Raw genomic sequence first — 6,346 nt, forward strand, 5'->3', positions numbered from 1 at the left:
ATAGGGATTGATGCGTTCGACGCAGTGCTTGAAAATTTCACAAAAATAAAAGGAGCTGTATGTATGATTAATTCCTTGCTTTTATTAGTTGCCTTGCAAAAAATCAAAGTGTACAAGATCTGCATTTACTCAAATCCACTGCAGAGACTCATAAACCAAGCATTTGTTATTAATATATAAGAAACAGATGCTATTTAGAGCCTCCGTTAATAGACAGTCACTTTTCCCAGCAATCACGACGACCAATAGCGCAGCAGGGGCATTCTACTATCAACGTTGGCAGACTAACACTTCTTGTGTATATGTCAATAATACAGGGGAATTTCTTCACGATATACACTCTTTCGTATTTAGGAAACCTAGAGTAAAGTATTATTTCATTATCATCAAATGGTTTTGCTCGCTCCAAGTTCCTTGTCCAGTTGGGTTTCGTTATCTTTGACGCTCTTTTTTCTCCTTTAAGACCCTTCGTCATTCCCCTTGGTTTCGTTGTGACAGAAAGGGCCATTGATGCTTGAAGGGAGGGGTCCATGCGATTAAATCGTTACGCTCGTTGGCCTCTTAAATGGTATCCGGTATGTGAGTGAGTGCGCTCTGGCTTTTATACATACATATATATACTATATCCGCCGTGCTCCTATTAAGAAAGGATCGCTTATTCAAGGAGGCGGTCCCAGCGAGAGCCTTGTGGCACACCCATCCTCTTCTCTTTCTTTCATTGCCTTTAATCGGATGCTGAATGAGATACACATATTCCGGAGGGCTCTGCGTCGCTAGGAGATTTTCATGAGGAGCGTTGCGCGGAGCTCTATCAAGAGAATCGCGTACTCTTGTGGCGGCCTCCCGACCTTGATCGATGGTTGCGGTCGTAATTGTCGGCTCTCTTCTGAAAGCTCAAATACCTCACTCTTGCCTTCCCTCGTGGTTAAGTAGATCAACTAACCTTGGCCGTGAACTCGGGTGATATCATACGACATACGTATGGCATTGAACCTCGTTATTTAATCACACGTGGAAAAAAATATTTCCAAACTGTTCACCTAAGCAAATTTTTATATCACCATTTTAGTTGTGTGCGTCCCCGCGGGGTGGTTTTCGTCTTTTTGGTTTATTTTAACTAAGAGGAACAATATCAACATTTCCTTACATGAAGATTTTGGAAGTATTTTTCCATATAGCATACATAACTTCAAAATTCATTTTCTTTTCTACACCTCGTATATTGTAATCTACCTTTCAGCCATTTAAAAAAAATCAAAGAATCGGTAATTTTTAATTTCAAAAGGCTATTTGTAATGCGGTGATGTTATTCTATCAATTAAAAATACAATGAAGTGCACCAATCAACCGTCCGACCGCACTTTGAATACGCAGCGAGCGCATGGGATCCGGTGCAGAAATACTTAATCCGCGAACTGAATGAAATACAAAGGAAGGCTGCGCGTTTCGTCAAAAACTGCTACGGGCGTACAGACAGTTTTACCCAGATTTTAAGCGAATTAGGCTGGGAGCCGTTGGAGACTCGGAGGCTGCGCGCTAGGCTTAGATTGCTTGAACAATTGAGAATGGATACCGTTAAGAGCGACAAAGAGAACATAATATTAGAGCCACAGTATATTTCCAGGTCCGATACAAGCGATAAGTTAAGAGATATGTTTTGCCGAACGGATAGATATGGGAATTCGTTTTTCCCCCGAGCCATAAGGGACTTTAATAAACGCTGGTCCCTACCTCGTTAGAGCACTTCATTTTTTTTAGCGGTAAACGGCTGGTGTCCTAACACCCCCTGCCACACGCCTTTTAGGCGGCTCGCGGGGTATTATGTAGATGTAGACGAATCAAATATTTTTCCCGTGACGAGATGAGTAAGGCGACCGTTTCGCTGTTCTCGTAGTTTTTCGCGTGTTCTTCTTCACTCTTTCGGCCCTAGAAGCTAAACGCTTACGTTCAAACAATTTTTAACGATTTATTGATTTAGTCGAATAAAAAATGAGTAAAATTAAGTTTTACGCGACCATATGGAGCTTCGGGAGAATTTCATACAAATGCGTAGCATTCAGCATTCTACCTTTTATTCGGCGATAGTAGTTCATAATATATTTTAAGCAACAATATTCTTTAATTAAAACACCGTGACAAATAATTTATTTTTTTGAGGGTAAATATTTAAAAAAATAATCTCTAATAAGGGTGGTTTTTTAAGGGTTGAAATATTCTAAAACAATTTTCCAAAGAAAAAAAAACAATTGTCAACTAATCCAAACTAAATTGCACCCATATAAATGTTTAAAATATTGTTTTATTAAGTTTTGGCATTTAGGAGTAGTTTTCACCCATAAAAAAAGCAAACATTAGCATAGTATAGTTTATGAATTAGAGGGTAAGAGTAGCCTATTTCCAAATTTATATGAAAATCGATTCAGTTTGAAAAAAAATGTATTTTTTTGAGCTTCATTTCCTGGATTAATGGTGAACAGTGGCGTAACCTGAGTAAGACCAATTAAAATTTTGTGGATCATGCAATATTATTGAATTTTTATTATGTTTCGTGTAACACAGTACCATCAAATATCGCCATCTACCCATAAGTTGATTGGTAAGGATCGTTTCTTTGTTTTTTGTCCAAAACTTCTACTCGTACGTGTGAGAGGTATTACGTGAATATGACTCTTTGACCCTGTTTTAGCCAGCTTAATGGCTGTATCCAGTTGACCCACCATAATGTTCGCAGCCATTTCGCCCGTTAAGGTAAACGGGGTCCTATATGCCCGTCAACGTCTTCCGTGTCTTCCGTTCGCAGCCAACAACCCAGGTTCGAATCCTGGTCACGGCAGTGTGTCAGACGCTGGAACGGCATGAGGTGTTTTTTTTTTCTTCAATATTTTAATACCTTTCAAAACTCGAAAAAGTTTTTGTTTAACAATGTGGTGGATTTAAGAATCAATTTTGTCAATTTTTTTTTAAAAGAATTTTTGGACAACCAATCTTTAAGGACGTTCTATCCGTCGTCTCTTTGGTTTTCCAGTCCGTCATGCTTATTGATTTTTGAGAATTTTGAGTTACAACTTGGGATTCGTCTTGTGCTAACGATATTATATCGAGCATTGCGAAAACCAGTCGTTTCATATTTGTTTACCTAGAGTTTATCAAATCATTAAGCAAAGCACTGCACGAAACAAGTAACTTTGTACGCAGTCACGCGCACGGGTGTAAAGTTGTTTATGCCAAAGGATTAAGTTCGTCATTGAAAAACATTTGACTTCACCGGGATTCAAACCTGGATCTCTCGATTGGTGGTCAGGTGTGTTAGCCAGTTACACCACCAAACCTTTTTCTCTGAGCGAACTTCGGGAGATTCGGGTTCGAATCTCAGTTAAGCGAAATATCTTTTCTTGGTGGACATTATCCTTGTTGTATATTGTTTTTAAGCAAGTGTAATTTATAATTTAGGGATGAAAATTTTTATGTGGGATCGATTCTTTGACTTTTTGTCGCATCTCGTTTCGCTCACCCCAAACATTTATGTGAGTGAGTGAGTCAGTGATTGGTTGTAAGTAGATTATATAGTGAATAGATTTTCCGCGAGTCCATTTCTTTGCTTTTGTCTTAAACTCCTACTCGCACGTGTGAGAGGTATTACGTGAATTTGAATCCTTAAACCTGGAGCAGCTAGCTAAATGGCTGCATCTAGTCGACCCACCGTTATTTTCACAGTCAGTCCGCCCGCCAAGGTAAAGAAGGGCCCCAAATGTGTAATCAACGTCTTCCCTGTCCGTTACCATTAGCGCCAGTGAATGAGTTTTTCAACAATCGCAGCCAGTTGCGCTCTAGTGGTTGCCGGCAGCATTGACTTTCGTTTTGAGATCTCGTTTTATTGAGCCTCGCAATAGCCGTGATCGTATAGTGGTTAGTACTTTGCGTTGTGGCCGCAACAACCCAGGTTCGAATCCTGGTCACGGCAGTGTTTCAGTCACTGGAACGGCAGGAGGTGTTTTTTTTCGCTTCGATATTTTCAAGCCTTACTCGAGAAAGTTTTCTCAGTTTGGTGGATTTAAGAATCAATTATGTCAAAATATTTTAAAAGATATTTGGACAGTCATCCTTTTAGAACGTTCTATCCGTCGTCTCTTTTGTTTTCCTGTCCGTCATATTTATTGGTTATAAGAATTTTGAGTTACAACTTGGCGTTCGTCTTGTGCTAACGATATTATTTCGAGTATTGGGAACACTAGTCGTTACATATTTTGTTACCTAGAGTTTATTGAATTATTAAACAAAGCATTGCATTAAACAAGTGAGTTTGTACGCCGTCACACGCACGGGTGCAAATGTATATACAGCAAGGGTGAAGTTCGGCACGGAAAAACATTAGGCTTATCCGGAATTCGAACCTTGATCTCTCAATTGCTCGTCAGGCGTTTAACCAGGAACACCACCAAGTCATCTGCTCAGACCGGCAATCGGGAGATGCGGGTTCCAATCCCGATTCAGCCAAATATCTTCTTTTGCGACATTATCCGTGTTCCTTCGTGAAATGTTCTCGGGATCGCCACCGGGTCAAAACTGCATAATTGCTGACGTTTCGATTTCCCGACTCGGCCATAATCCTCAGGTCTGTGAGGGTCACTAACTTGCATTTTCTGACCCTGTGGCGATCCCGAGAACATTTCACGAAGTCTATTCGCCGGGAAAGCATTAAATCTTCCTTCATCATCCTTGTCATACAAAATGTTTAAGCAAGTGTAATTATTATTTGAGGGTGAACAATTTCAGAGGGGATCGATTCTATAACTTTTTGTCGCATATCGTTTCGCTCGTCACAAACATTTGTACGAGTGAGTGAGTGAATGAGTGATCGGTTGGAAGTGGGTTTTATCACTTTTCGTGCCATGCACGTAATATTACCTCCTGTAAACCATTCTGAATATTGCCATGGACGTAATATTACGTTTTTATATTGTATTGACTATGTTTGCGAGAAGCTGTAATATTTCGCCCGTGGTACGTTTCCAGTTTACTGCTCTGTGGCTCTGTTATTTCAAAAATCAACTGCTCATTGGAAATAGAGTTCTTTTAATGTTTTGAGGACGAAAATTCCTTTGTAGCTACCGGCACCCTTATCTCAGCCTACTTTGTGTGAAAATTCTTTGGAGGAAAGAACCGTTCGTTGAGGGCGAAGTGACCCTTTTTGCCATCCAGGGTTTTTAATGCTATGCTTGAAACAATGCTTTTTTATGATTTCCATTTTTAAATAGTTCAACTTGAGCGTAATAAAAAAAATATTATGCATTTTATGGCGGTAGATCATTTGTTGCAACTTTTTTATTTAAAAAACAGTAGTTTTTCATTGTTAAATATATATTTAAAAGTTAGCAATACATGTTGTTAAACTCATTCATAAAGAAGCGCAAATTTTATTTTCATTGAAACACACGACGATATAATTGTATTTTTGATGCTAATGTTTAAAAAAATTTGCGAATTCAGTAAAAATGACTGGATCTTTCAGTAGGGCTTTAAAATTAGCGGCCGGCACTCAAAGTGTTACCAACAGTGTATAGATTTCCCGCGAGTCCATTTTAAACGAAAGATGTTATGCTCTTATGAATTCGGAGTATAATGTTTATAAATTTGACTTTTTTTGCGTTTGATGAGATAATTTAAAATTTCCTATTATTGGCGATGTGAGGTAATATTTTGGCACGCAATCATTTGGAGGGATCATTTCTCTGATTATTTTCCTAAACCGTTACTCTTACGTGTAACAGGTGTGACGTGAATTTGACTCCCTAAACCTGGACCAGCTTGCTAAATCTCTGTATCCAGTCGACCCACCGTATTTTCACAGTCAGTCCGCCCGCCAAGGTAAAGAAGGGCCCCAAATGTCCATCAGCATCTTCCCGGTCCGTTTCACTTTAGCGCCTGTGAATGAGTTTCAACAATCGCAGCCAATTGCGCTCCAGTGGTTACGGGCAGCAGTGACTTTCGTTTTGAGATCTCGTTTTATTGAGCCTCGCAATAGCCGTGATCGTATAGTGGTTAGTACTTTGCGTTGTGGCCGCAACAACCCAGGTTCGAATCCTGGTCACGGCAGTGTTTCAGTCACTGGAACGGCAGGAGGTGTTTTTTTTCGCTTCGATATTTTCAAGCCTTACAAGGTCTCGTTAAATGTCTTGCGCATGAGTTTAAATATTATATTTCTTTTGTATTTTGTATGTTACTCGAGAAAGTTTTTTGAAAACAATTTGGTGGATTTAAGAATCAAATTTGTCTAAATCTTTTTAAAGATTTTTGGGCAATCATCCTTTTAGAACGTCTTACCGGCTCTTTTGTTTTCCAGTCCGTC

At 39.4% G+C, this 6,346-nt stretch overlaps 2 non-coding genes across 2 annotated transcripts; both read left to right on the forward strand.

Moving 5' to 3' along the window:
* Positions 1–3,889: 3,889 nt before the first annotated feature.
* Positions 3,890–3,961, forward strand: Trnah-gug. The gene has a single exon. It is a non-coding gene; the product is annotated as a tRNA-His (tRNA).
* A 2,060-nt stretch (positions 3,962–6,021) lies between these two features.
* Positions 6,022–6,093, forward strand: Trnah-gug. The gene has a single exon. It is a non-coding gene; the product is annotated as a tRNA-His (tRNA).
* The last annotated feature ends 253 nt before the right edge of the window (positions 6,094–6,346 follow it).

The sequence above is a fragment of the Ischnura elegans genome, chromosome 6 (genome assembly GCF_921293095.1).
Source record: "Ischnura elegans chromosome 6, ioIscEleg1.1, whole genome shotgun sequence".
In the NCBI taxonomy this organism is placed as follows: domain Eukaryota; kingdom Metazoa; phylum Arthropoda; class Insecta; order Odonata; family Coenagrionidae; genus Ischnura; species Ischnura elegans.